This window comes from Ambystoma mexicanum, chromosome 4p (assembly GCF_040938575.1).
Source record: "Ambystoma mexicanum isolate Mex_15411 chromosome 4p, UKY_AmexF1_1, whole genome shotgun sequence".
NCBI classification, from domain to species: domain Eukaryota; kingdom Metazoa; phylum Chordata; class Amphibia; order Caudata; family Ambystomatidae; genus Ambystoma; species Ambystoma mexicanum.
In genome coordinates this window covers 773,916,194-773,930,775 of record NC_090927.1, presented here as the reverse complement: position 1 = coordinate 773,930,775, position 14,582 = coordinate 773,916,194, and positions in this window count along the sequence as shown.

Sequence of the window (14,582 nt, the reverse complement as noted above, 5' to 3'; positions counted from 1 at the left end):
CAGCACTGTGGGGCACCTGCCAGCAGGCCCCCACCCATGTCTCCCACCACCCCCACCCCCCAGCAGTGCAGGGTCACCCTCCACCAGGCCCCCACCCATGTCCAACTCATGTTCCCCACCCCCCTGCACTGTGGGGCACCTGCCAGCAGGCCCCCACCCATGTCTCCCACCACCCCCACCCCCCAGCACTGTGGGGCACCTGCCAGCAGGCCCCCACCCATGTCTCCCACCACACCCACCCCCCAGCACTGTGGGGAACCTGCCAGCAGGCCCCCACCCATGTCTCCCACCACCCCACCCCCCAGCACTGTGGGGCACCTGCCAGCAGGCCCCACCCATGTCTCCCATCCCCCCACCCCCCAGCACTGTGGGGCACCTGCCAGCAGGCCCCCACCCATGTCTCCCACCACCCCCATCCCCTAGCACTGTGGGGCACCTGCCAGCAGGCCCCCAGCCATGTCTCCCACCACCCCCACCCCCCAGAAGTGCAGGGTCACCCTCCACCAGGCCCCCACCCATTTCCAACTCATGTTCCCCACCCCCCAATCCCCCAGCACTGTGGGGCACCTGCCAGCAGGCCCCCACCCATGTCTCCCACCACCCCCACCCCCAGCAGTGCAGGGTCACCAGCCAGCAGGCCCCCACCCATGTCTTCCACCACCCCCACCCTCCAGCAGTGCAGGGTCACCCTCCACCAGGCCCCCACCCATGTCTCCCACCACCCCCACCCCCCAGCACTGTGGGGCACCTGCCAGCAGGCCCCCACCCATGTCCAATTCATGTTCCCCACCACCCCCACCACCCAGCACTGTAGGGCACCTGCCAGCAGGCCCCCACCCATGTCTCCCACCACCCCCACCCCCCAGCAGTGCAGGGTCACCTGCCAGCAGGCCCCCACCCATGTCTCCCACCACCCCCCAGCAGTGCAGGGTCACCCTCCACCAGGCCCCCACCCATGTCTCCCACCACCCCCACCCCCCAGCACTGTGGGGCACCTGCCAGCAGGCCCCCACCCATGTCTCCCACCACCCCCACCCCCCAGCAGTGCAGGGTCACCTGCCAGCAGGCCCCCACCCATGTCTCCCACCACCCCCCAGCAGTGCAGGGTCACCCTCCACCAGGCCCCCACCCATTTCCAACTCATGTTCCCCACCCCCCAATCCCCCAGCACTGTGGGGCACCTGCCAGCAGGCCCCCACCCATGTCTCCCACCACCCCCACCCCCAGCAGTGCAGGGTCACCAGCCAGCAGGCCCCCACCCATGTCTTCCACCACCCCCCAGCAGTGCAGGGTCACCCTCCACCAGGCCCCCACCCATTTCCAACTCATGTTCCCCACCCCCCAATCCCCCAGCACTGTGGGGCACCTGCCAGCAGGCCCCCACCCATGTCTCCCACCACCCCCACCCCCAGCAGTGCAGGGTCACCAGCCAGCAGGCCCCCACCCATGTCTTCCACCACCCCCACCCTCCAGCAGTGCAGGGTCACCCTCCACCAGGCCCCCACCCATGTCTCCCACCACCCCCACCCCCCAGCACTGTGGGGCACCTGCCAGCAGGCCCCCACCCATGTCCAATTCATGTTCCCCACCACCCCCACCACCCAGCACTGTAGGGCACCTGTCAGCAGGCCCCCACCCATGTCTCCCACCACCCCCACCCCCCAGCAGTGCAGGGTCACCTGCCAGCAGGCCCCCACCCATGTCTCCCACCACCCCCACCCCCCAGCAGTGCAGGGTCACCCTCCACCAGGCCCCCACCCATGTCCAACTCATGTTCCCCACCCCCCAGCACTGTGGGGCACCTGCCAGCAGGCCCCCACCCATGTCTCCCACCACCCCCACCCACCAGCACTGTGGGGCACCTGCCAGCAGGCCCCCACCCATGTCTCCCACCACACCCACCCCCCAGCACTGTGGGGCACCTGCCAGCAGGCCCCCACCCATGTCTCCCATCACCCCCACCCCCCAGCACTGTGGGGCACCTGCCAGCAGGCCCCCACCCATATCTCCCATCCCCCCACCCCCCAGCACTGTGGGGCACCTGCCAGCAGGCCCCCACCCATGTCTCCCACCACCCCCACCCCCCAGCAGTGCAGGGTCACCCTCCACCAGGCCCCCACCCATGTCCAACTCATGTTCCCCACCCCCCCATCCCCCAGCACTGTGGGGCACCTGCCAGAAGGCCCCCACCCATGTCTCCCACCACCCCCACCCCCCAGCAGTGCAGGGTCACCAGCCAGCAGGCCCCCACCCATGTCTCCCACCACCCCCACCCCCCAGCACTGTGGGGCACCTGCCAGCAGGCCCCCACCCATGTCTCCCACCACCCCCACCCCCCAGCACTTTGGGGCACCTGCCAGCAGGCCCCCACCCATGTCTCCCACCACCCCCACCCCCCAGCAGTGCAGGGTCACCCTCCACCAGGCCCTCACCCATGTCCAACTCATGTTGCCCACCCCCCCCACCCCCCAGCATTGTGGGGCACCCTCCACCAGGCCCCCACCCATGTCTCCCACCACCCCCACCCCCCAGCACTGTGGGGCACCTGCCAGCAGGCCCCCACCCATGTCTCCCACCCCCCCACCCCCCAGCACTGTGGGGCACCTGCCAGCAGGCCCCCACCGATGTCTCCCACCCCCCCACCCCCCAGCACTGTGGGGCACCTGCCAGCAGGCCCCCACCCATGTCTCCCACCACCCCCACCCCCCAGCAGTGCAGGGCACCCTCCACCAGGCCCCCACCCATGTCCAACTCATGTTCCCCACCCCCCAACCGCCCAGCACTGTGGGGCACCTGCCAACAGGCCCCCACCCATGTCTCCCAACACCCCCACCCCTCAGCACTGTGGGGCACCTGCCAGCAGGCCCCCACCCGTGCCCAATTCATGTTCCCCACCACCCCACCACCCAGCACTGTGGGGCACCTGCCAGCAGGCCCCCACCCATGTCTCCCACCACCCCCACCCCCAGCAGTGCAGGGTCACCTGCCAGCAGGCCCCCACCCATGTCTCCCACCACCCCCACCCCCCTGCAGTGCAGGGTCACCCTCCACCAGGCCCCCACCCATGTCCAACTCATGTTCCCCACCCCCCTGCACTGTGGGGCACCTGCCAGCAGGCCCCCACCCATGTCTCCCACCACCCCCACCCCCCAGCACTGTGGGGCACCTGCCAGCAGGCCCCCACCCATGTCTCCCACCACACCCACCCCCCAGCACTGTGGGGCACCTGCCAGCAGGCCCCCACCCATGTCTCCCACCACCCCACCCCCCAGCACTGTGGGGCACCTGCCAGCAGGCCCCACCCATGTCTCCCATCCCCCCACCCCCCAGCACTGTGGGGCACCTGCCAGCAGGCCCCCACCCATGTCTCCCACCACCCCCATCCCCTAGCACTGTGGGGCACCTGCCAGCAGGCCCCCAGCCATGTCTCCCACCACCCCCACCCCCCAGAAGTGCAGGGTCACCCTCCACCAGGCCCCCACCCATTTCCAACTCATGTTCCCCACCCCCCAATCCCCCAGCACTGTGGGGCACCTGCCAGCAGGCCCCCACCCATGTCTCCCACCACCCCCACCCCCAGCAGTGCAGGGTCACCAGCCAGCAGGCCCCCACCCATGTCTTCCACCACCCCCACCCTCCAGCAGTGCAGGGTCACCCTCCACCAGGCCCCCACCCATGTCTCCCACCACCCCCACCCCCCAGCACTGTGGGGCACCTGCCAGCAGGCCCCCACCCATGTCCAATTCATGTTCCCCACCACCCCCACCACCCAGCACTGTAGGGCACCTGCCAGCAGGCCCCCACCCATGTCTCCCACCACCCCCACCCCCCAGCAGTGCAGGGTCACCTGCCAGCAGGCCCCCACCCATGTCTCCCACCACCCCCCAGCAGTGCAGGGTCACCCTCCACCAGGCCCCCACCCATGTCTCCCACCACCCCCACCCCCCAGCACTGTGGGGCACCTGCCAGCAGGCCCCCACCCATGTCTACCACCCCCCCACCCCCCAGCACTGTGGGGCACCTGCCAGCAAGCCCCCACCCATGTCTCCCACCACCCCCAGCCCCCAGCACTGTGGGGCACCTGCCAGCAGGCCCCCACCCATGTCTCCCACCACCCCCACCCCCCAGCAGTGCAGGGTCACCCTCCACCAGGCCCCCACCCATGTCCAACTCATGTTCCCCACCCCCCAGCACTGTGGGGCACCTGCCAGCAGGCCCCCATCCATGTCTCCCACCACCCCCACCCACCAGCACTGTGGGGCACCTGCCAGCAGGCCCCCACCCATATCTCCCATCCCCCCACCCCCCAGCACTGTGGGGCACCTGCCAGCAGGCCCCCACCCATGTCTCCCACCACCCCCACCCTCCAGCACTGTGGGGCACCTGCCAGCAGGCCCCCACCCATATCTCCCATCCCCCCACCCCCCAGCACTGTGGGGCACCTGCCAGCAGGCCCCCACCCATGTCTCCCACCACCCCCACCCCCCAGCAGTGCAGGGTCACCCTCCACCAGGCCCCCACCCATGTCCAACTCATGTTCCCCACCCCCCCATCCCCCAGCACTGTGGGGCACCTGCCAGAAGGCCCCCACCCATGTCTCCCACCACCCCCACCCCCCAGCAGTGCAGGGTCACCAGCCAGCAGGCCCCCACCCATGTCTCCCACCACCCCCACCCCCCAGCACTGTGGGGCACCTGCCAGCAGGCCCCCACCCATGTCTCCCACCACCCCCACCCCCCAGCACTGTGGGGCACCTGCCAGAAGGCCCCCACCCATGTCTCCCACCTCCCCCACCCCCCAGCAGTGCAGGGTCACCGTCCACCAGGCCCCCACCCATGTCTCCCACCACCCCCACCCCCCAGCACTGTGGGGCACCTGCCAGCAGGCCCCCACCCATGTCTCCCACCACCCCCACCCCCCAGCACTTTGGGGCACCTGCCAGCAGGCCCCCACCCATGTCTCCCACCACCCCCACCCCCCAGCAGTGCAGGGTCACCCTCCACCAGGCCCTCACCCATGTCCAACTCATGTTGCCCACCCCCCCCACCCCCCAGCATTGTGGGGCACCCTCCACCAGGCCCCCACCCATGTCTCCCACCACCCCCACCCCCCAGCACTGTGGGGCACCTGCCAGCAGGCCCCCACCCATGTCTCCCACCCCCCCACCCCCCAGCACTGTGGGGCACCTGCCAGCAGGCCCCCACCGATGTCTCCCACCCCCCCACCCCCCAGCACTGTGGGGCACCTGCCAGCAGGCCCCCACCCATGTCTCCCACCACCCCCACCCCCCAGCAGTGCAGGGCACCCTCCACCAGGCCCCCACCCATGTCCAACTCATGTTCCCCACCCCCCAACCGCCCAGCACTGTGGGGCACCTGCCAACAGGCCCCCACCCATGTCTCCCAACACCCCCACCCCTCAGCACTGTGGGGCACCTGCCAGCAGGCCCCCACCCGTGCCCAATTCATGTTCCCCACCACCCCACCACCCAGCACTGTGGGGCACCTGCCAGCAGGCCCCCACCCATGTCTCCCACCACCCCCACCCCCAGCAGTGCAGGGTCACCTGCCAGCAGGCCCCCACCCATGTCTCCCACCACCCCCCAGCAGTGCAGGGTCACCCTCCACCAGGCCCCCACCCATGTCTCCCACCACCCCCCAGCACTGTGGGGCACCTGCCAGCAGGCCCCCACCCATGTCTCCCACCCCCCCCACCCCCCAGCACTGTGGGGCACCTGCCAGCAGGCCCCCACCCATGTCTCCCACCACCCCCACCCCCCAGCACTGTGGGGCACCTGCCAGCAGGCCCCCACCCATGTCTCCCACCACCCCCACCCCCCAGCAGTGCAGGGTCACCCTCCACCAGGCCCCCACCCATGTGCAACTTATGTTCCCCACCCCCCAGCACTGTGGGGCACCTGCCAGCAGGCCCCCACCCATGTCTCCCACCACCCCCACTCCCCAGCACTGTGGGGCACCTGCCAGCAGGCCCCCACCCATGTCTCCCACCACACCCACCCCCCAGCACTGTGGGGCACCTGCCAGCAGGCCCCCACCCATGTCTCCCACCACCCCGACCCCCCAGCACTGTGGGGCACCTGCCAGCAGGCCCCCACCCATGTCGCCGATCCCCCCACCCCCCAGCACTGTGGGGCACCTGCCAGCAGGCCCCCACCCATGTCTCCCACCACCCCCACCCCCCAGCACTGTGGGGCACCTGCCAGCAGGCCCCCACCCATGTCTCCCACCACCCCCACCCCCCAGCAGTGCAGGGTCACCCTCCACCAGGCCCCCACCCATGTCTCCCACCACCCCCACCCCCCAGCACTGTGGGGCACCTGCCAGCAGGCCCCCACCCATGTCTCCCACCACCCCCACCCCCCAGCAGTGCAGGGTCACCTGCCAGCAGGCCCCCACCCATGTCTCCCACCACCCCCCAGCAGTGCAGGGTCACCCTCCACCAGGCCCCCACCCATGTCTCCCACCACCCCCACCCCCAGCACTGTGGGGCACCTGCCAGCAGGCCCCCACCCATGTCTCCCACCCCCCAACCCCCAGCAATGTGGGGCACCTGCCAGCAGGCCCCCGCCCATGTCTCCCACCACCATCACCCCCCAGCACTGTGGGGCACCTGCCAGCAGGCCCCCACCCATGTCTCCCACCACCCCCACCCCCCAGCAGTGCAGGGTCACCCTCCACCAGGCCCCCACCCATGTCCAACTCATGTTCCCCACCCCCCAGCACTGTGGGGCACCTGCCAGCAGGCCCCCACCCATGTCTCCCACCACCCCCACCCCCCAGCACTGTGGGGCACCTGCCAGCAGGCCCCCACCCATGTCTTCCACCACACCCACCCCCCAGCACTGTGGGGCACCTGCCAGCAGGCCCCCACCCATGTCTCCCACCACCCCCACCCCCCAGCACTGTGGGGCACCTGCCAGCAGGCCCCCACCCATGTCTCCCACCACCCCACCCCCCAGCACTGTGGGGCACCTGCCAGCAGGCCCCCACCCATGTCTCCCACAACCCCCACCCCCCAGCAGTGCAGGGTCACCCTCCACCAGGCCCCCACCCATGTCCAACTCATGTTCCCCACCCCCCACCCCCCAGCACTGTGGGGCACCAGCCAGCAGGCCCCCACCCATGTCTCCCACCACCCCCACCCCCCAGCACTGTGGGGCATCTGCCAGCAGGCCCCCACCCATGTCCAACTCATGTTCCCCACCACCCCCACCCCCCAGCAGTGCAGGGTCACCTGCCAGCAGGCCCCCATCCATGTCTCCCACCACCCCCACCCCCCAGCAGTGCAGGGTCACCCTCCACCAGGCCCCCACCCATGTCTCCCACCACCCCCACCCCCCAGCACTGTGGGGCACCTGCCAGCAGGCCCCCACCCATGTCTGCCACCCACCCCACCCCCCAGCACTGTGGGGCACCTGCCAGCAGGCCCCCACCCATGTCTCCCACCCTCCCACCCCCCAGCACTGTGGGGCACCTGCCAGCAGGCCTCCACCCATGTCTCCCACCACCCCCACCCCCCAGCAGTGCAGGGTCACCCTCCACCAGGCCCCCACCCATGTCCAACTCATGTTCACCACCCCCCCACCCCCAGCACTGTGGGGCACCTGCCAGCAGGCCCCCACCCATGTCTCCCACCACCCCACCCCCCAGCACTGTGGGGCACCTGCCAGCAGGCCCCCACCCATGTCCAATTCATGTTCCCCACCACCCCCACCACCCAGCACTGTGAGGCACCTGCCAGCAGGCCCCCCACCCATGTCTACCACCACCCCCACCTCCCAGCAGTGCAGGGTCACCTGCCAGCAGGCCCCCACCCATGTCTCCCACCACCCCCCAGCAGTGCAGGGTCACCCTCCACCAGGCCCCCACCCATGTCTCCCACCACCCCCACCCCCCAGCACTGTGGGGCACCTGCCAGCAGGCCCCCACCCATGTCTCCCACCCCCCCACCCCCCAGCACTGTGGGGCACCTGCCACCAGGCCCCCACCCATGTCCAACTCATGTTCCCCACCCCCCAGCACTGTGGGGCACCTGCCAGCAGGCCCCCACCCATGTCTCCCACCACCCCCACCCCCCAGCAGTGCAGGGTCACCCTCCACCAGGCCCCCACCCATGTCCAACTCATGTTCCCCACCCCCCAGCACTGTGGGGCACCTGCCAGCAGGCCCCCACCCATGTCTTCCACCCCCCCCACCCCCCAGCACTGTGGGGCACCTGCCAGCAGGCCCCCACCCATGTCTCCCACCACCCCCACCCCCCAGTACTGTGGGGCACCTGCCAGCAGGCCCCCACCCATGTCTCCCACCACCCCCACCCCCCAGCAGTGCAGGGTCACCCTCCACCAGGCCCCCACCCATGTCTCCCACCACCCCCACCCCCCAGCACTGTGGGCACCTGCCAGCAGGCCCCCACCCATGTCCAATTCATGTTCCCCACCACCCCCAACACCCAGCACTGTAGGGCACCTGCCAGCAGGCCCCCACCCATGTCTCCCACCACCCCCACCCCCCAGCAGTGCAGGGTCACCTGCCAGCAGGCCCCCACCCATGTCTCCCACCACCCCCCAGCAGTGCAGGGTCACCCTCCACCAGGCCCCCACCCATGTCTCCCACCACCCCCACCCCCCAGCACTGTGGGGCACCTGCCAGCAGGCCCCCACCCATGTCTCCCACCCCCCAACCCCCAGCACTGTGGGGCACCTGCCAGCAGGCCCCCGCCCATGTCTCCCACCACCCCCACCCCCCAGCACTGTGGGGCACCTGCCAGCAGGCCCCCACCCATGTCTCCCACCACCCCCACCCCCCAGCAGTGCAGGGTCACCCTCCACCAGGCCCCCACCCATGTCCAACTCATGTTCCCCACCCCCCAGCACTGTGGGGCACCTGCCAGCAGGCCCCCACCCATGTCTCCCACCACCCCCACCCCCCAGCACTGTGGGGCACCTGCCAGCAGGCCCCCACCCATGTCTCCCACCACCCCCACCCCCCAGCACTGTGGGGCACCTGCCAGCAGGCCCCCACCCATGTCTCCCACCACCCCCACCCCCCAGCACTGTGGGGCACCTGCCAGCAGGCCCCCGCCCATGTCTCCCACCACCCCACCACCCAGCACTGTGGGGCACCTGCCAGCAGGCCCCCACCCATGTCTCCCACAACCCCCACCCCCCAGCAGTGCAGGGTTACCCTCCACCAGGCCCCCACCCATGTCCAACTCATGTTCCCCACCCCCACCCCCCAGCACTGTGGGGCACCAGCCAGCAGGCCCCCACCCATGTCTCCCACCACCCCCACCCCCCAGCACTGTGGGGCATCTGCCAGCAGGCCCCCACCCATGTCCAACTCATGTTCCCCACCACCCCCACCCCCCAGCAGTGCAGGGTCACCTGCCAGCAGGCCCCCATCCATGTCTCCCACCACCCCCACCCCCCAGCAGTGCAGGGTCACCCTCCACCAGGCCCCCACCCATGTCTCCCACCACCCCACCCCCCAGCACTGTGGGGCACCTGCCAGCAGGCCCCCACCCATGTCTCCCACCCCCCCACCCCCCAGCACTGTGGGGCACCTGCCAGCAGGCCCCCACCCATGTCTCCCACCCCCCCACCCCCCAACACTGTGGGGCACCTGCCAGCAGGCCTCCACCCATGTCTCCCACCACCCCCACCCCCAGCAGTGCAGGGTCACCCTCCACCAGGCCCCCACCCATGTCCAACTCATGTTCCCCACCCCCCCACCCCCAGCACTGTGGGGCACCTGCCAGCAGGCCCCCACCCATGTCTCCCACCACCTCCACCCCCAGCACTGTGGGGCACCTGCCAGCAGGCCCCCACCCATGTCCAATTCATGTTCCCCACCACCCCCACCACCCAGCACTGTGAGGCACCTGCCAGCAGGCCCCCACCCATGTCTCCCACCCCCACCCCCCAGCACTGTGGGGCACCTGCCAGCAGGCCCCCACCCATGTCTCCCACAACCCCCACCCCCCAGCAGTGCAGGGTTACCCTCCACCAGGCCCCCACCCATGTCCAACTCATGTTCCCCACCCCCCACCCCCCAGCACTGTGGGGCACCAGCCAGCCAGCAGGCCCCCACCCATGTCTCCCACCACCCCCACCCCCCAGCACTGTGGGGCATCTGCCAGCAGGCCCCCACCCATGTCCAACTCATGTTCCCCTCCACCCCCACCCCCCAGCAGTGCAGGGTCACCTGCCAGAAGGCCCCCATCCATGTCTCCCACCACCCCCACCCCCCAGCAGTGCAGGGTCACCTGCCAGCAGGCCCCCACCCATGTCTCCCACCCCCCCACCCCCCAGCACTGTGGGGCACCTGCCAGCAGGCCCCCACCCATGTCTCCCACCCCCCCACCCCCCAGCACTGTGGGGCACCTGCCAGCAGGCCTCCACCCATGTCTCCCACCACCCCCACCCCCCAGCAGTGCAGGGTCACCCTCCACCAGGCCCCCACCCATGTCCAACTCATGTTCCCCACCCCCCACCCCCAGCACTGTGGGGCACCTGCCAGCAGGCCCCCACCCATGTCTCCCACCACCCCCACCCCCCAGCACTGTGGGGCACCTGCCAGCAGGCCCCCACCCATGTCCAATTCATGTTCCCCACCACCCCCACCACCCAGCACTGTGAGGCACCTGCCAGCAGGCCCCCACCCATGTCTCGCACCCCCCACCCCCCAGCACTGTGGGGCACCTGCCAGCAGGCCCCCGCCCATGTCTCCCACCACCCCCCAGCAGTGCAGGGTCACCCTCCACCAGGCCCCCACCCATGTCTCCCACCACCCCCACCCCCCAGCACTGTGGGGCACCTGCCAGCAGGCCCCCACCCATGTCTCCCACCCCCCACCCCCCAGCACTGTGGGGCACCTGCCAGCAGGCCCCCGCCCATGTCTCCCACCACCCCCACCCCCCAGCACTGTGGGGCACCTGCCAGCAGGCCCCCACCCATGTCTCCCACCACCCCCACCCCCCAGCACTGCAGGGTCACCCTCCACCAGGCCCCCACCCATGTCCAACTCATGTTCCCCACCCCCCAGCACTGTGGGGCACCTGCCAGCAGGCCCCCACCCATGTCTCCCACCACCCCCACCCCCCAGCACTGTGGGGCACCTGCCAGCAGGCCCCCACCCATGTCTCCCACCACACCCACCCCCCAGCACTGTGGGGCACCTGCCAGCAGGCCCCCACCCATGTCTCCCACCACCCCCACCCCCCAGCACTGTGGGGCACCTGCCAGCAGGCCCCCACCCATGTGTCCCACCACCCCACCCCCCAGCACTGTGGGGTACCTGCCAGCAGGCCCCCACCCATGTCTCCCACAACCCCCACCCCCCAGCAGTGCAGGGTTACCGTCCACCAGGCCCCCACCCATGTCCAACTCATGTTCCCCACCCCCCACCCCCCAGCACTGTGGGGCACCAGCCAGCAGGCCCCCACCCATGTCTCCCACCACCCCCACCCCCCAGCACTGTGGGGCATCTGCCAGCAGGCCCCCACCCATGTCCAACTCATGTTCCCCACCACCCCCACCCCCCAGCAGTGCAGGGTCACCTGCCAGCAGGCCCCCATCCATGTCTCCCACCACCCCCACCCCCAGCAGTGCAGGGTCACCCTCCACCAGGCCCCCACCCATGTCTCCCACCACCCCACCCCCCAGCACTGTGGGGCACCTGCCAGCAGGCCCCCACCCATGTCTCCCACCCTCCCACCCCCCAGCACTGTGGGGCACCTGCCAGCAGGCCCCCACCCATGTCTCCCACCCCCCCACCCCCCAGCACTGTGGGGCACCTGCCAGCAGGCCTCCACCCATGTCTCCCACCACCCCCACCCCCCAGCAGTGCATGGTCACCCTCCACCAGGCCCCCACCCATGTCCAACTCATGTTCCCCACCCCGCCACCCCCAGCACTGTGGGGCACCTGCCAGCAGGCCCCCACCCATGTCTCCCACCACCCCCACCCCCCAGCACTGTGGGGCACCTGCCAGCAGGCCCCCACCCATGTCCAATTCATGTTCCCCACCACCCCCACCACCCAGCACTGTGAGGCACCTGCCAGCAGGCCCCCACCCATGACTACCACCACCCCCACCCCCCAGCAGTGCAGGGTCACCTGCCAGCAGGCCCCCACCCATGTCTCCCACCACCCCCCAGCAGTGCAGGGTCACCCTCCACCAGGCCCCCACCCATGTCTCCCACCACCCCCACCCCCCAGCACTGTGGGGCACCTGCCAGCAGGCCCCCACCCATGTCTCCCACCCCCCCACCCCCCAGCACTGTGGGGCACCTGCCACCAGGCCCCCACCCATGTCCAACTCATGTTCCCCACCCCCCAGCACTGTGGGGCACCTGCCAGCAGGCCCCCACCCATGTCTCCCACCACCCCCACCCCCCAGCACTGTGGGGCACCTGCCAGCAGGCCCCCACCCATGTCTCCCACCACACCCACCCCCCAGCACTGTGGGGCACCTGCCAGCAGGCCCCCACCCATGTCTCCCACCACACCCACCCCCCAGCACTGTGGGGCACCTGCCAGCAGGCCCCCACCCATATCTCCCAACCCCCCACCCCCCAGCACTGTGGGGCACCTGCCAGCAGGCCCCCACCCATGTCTCCCACCACCCCCACCCCCCAGCAGTGTGGGGCACCTGCCAGCAGGCCCCACCCATGTCTCCCACCACCCCCACCCCCCAGCAGTGCAGGGTCACCCTCCACCAGGCCCCCACCCATGTCCAACTCATGTTCCCCACCCCCCCATCCCCCAGCACTGTGGGGCACCTGCCAGCAGGCCCCCACCCATGTCTCCCACCACCCCCACCCCCCAGCAGTGCAGGGTCACCAGCCAGCAGGCCCCCACCCATGTCTCCCACCACCCCCACCCCCCAGCAGTGCAGGGTCACCCTCCACCAGGCCCCCACCCATGTCTCCCACCACCCACCCCCCAGCACTGTGGGGCACCTGCCAGCAAGCCCCCACCCATGTCTCCCACCCTCCCCACCCCCTGCACTGTGGGGCACCTGCCAGCAGGCCCCCACCCATGTCTCCCCCCACCCCCACCCCCCAGCACTGTGGGTCACCCTCCACCTGGCCCCCACCCATGTCCAACTCATGTCTCCCACCCCCCCACCCCCCAGCACTGTGGGGCACCTGCCAGCAGGCCCCCACCCATGTCTCCCCCCACCCCCACCCCCCAGCACTGTGGGTCACCCTCCACCTGGCCCCCACCCATGTCCAACTCATGTCTCCCACCCCCCCACCCCCCAGCACTGTGGGGCACCTGCCAGCAGGCCCCACCCATGTCTCCCACTACCCCCACCCCCAGCAGTGCAGGGTCACCCTCCACCAGGCCCCCACCCATGTCTCCCACCACCCCCACCCCCCAGCACTATGGGGCACCTGCCAGCAGGCCCCCACCCATGTCTCCCACCACCCCCAGCCCCCAGCACTGCAGGCCCCCACCCATGTATCCCACCACCCCCACCCCCCAGCACTGTGGGGCACCTGCCAGCAGGCCCCCACCCATGTCCAACTCATGTTCCCCAGCCAACATGGCATCACAATCTAGATCCCTGGTTCCTATGGTCAGCCTCCAAATGCAAAACACCCACCCGAGTATTGCATCCACCCACTCATAATTGGCAATTACATGACAGAACACCAATTGCAAGTTCCGAAACAAACACATTTCCCTCACATACACTCAATGGGTGTCAGTGAATCTCAAAACCCATATCATGATATGCATGAAACCAATGAGATACTACACATTGAAGTTCAATAAAAAAATATGTATTAAAGGAAACATAAATAGAATCAAAAATAAAGAAACAGGAATGGGAATGTACAAAAATGAAAAGAAGCATGTCCGTGAAAAAAAGCAAAACCAAAAATCATAATCCAAAGTAATGGTGTCCATTGTCACTGTCCACAAAACAAAATCCAATGGGAAATAAAATTGAAAGCCATTGCTCCATGGTTAAAATGTGAAAGAAAAATACAATCCAACAGTGAACTATGTACATACGAACAAGCCAGGGTCCATTATCCCAACAAATGAAATGAAACCTATCTAACTACACTAACTAATAAAAATAAACTATATACAAAAATGTGGCCAATGTCCAAAAGGTCCAAAATAAATCCAAAAAAAAAGGAAACCTAACACTACCTACATAACTATGTACAAGGGCAGCGGGCTAGTTTGACGGCTCACTTTTGGATGTCCCGGGCCAGGGCATCATCGAACTCCTGCTCAATGTCCCGGAGGCGGTCCTCCTCCATGGCCCCGAGGGTCCGCAGGGCCGTCGACGTGTCCACCTCCAAACCCCTGCGGATTGCCTCGAGGCACTCGGCCCGCCTCAGGGCCCTCCGCATGGAGTTCTCCGCCCTGCCCATTGTGAGCCGTGCCTCTTCCACCCGCTGCCGCTCTGCATCTATGGCGTGGCCCAACCGCTGCCACACGGAAGACACACTCTGTCCTGGGTCCTCCTGCCCTCCGGCCGATGCCTGCCCCTCCGATGTTGAAGGCCCCGAGCCTTCATGGCTCCCACCACGTTGCT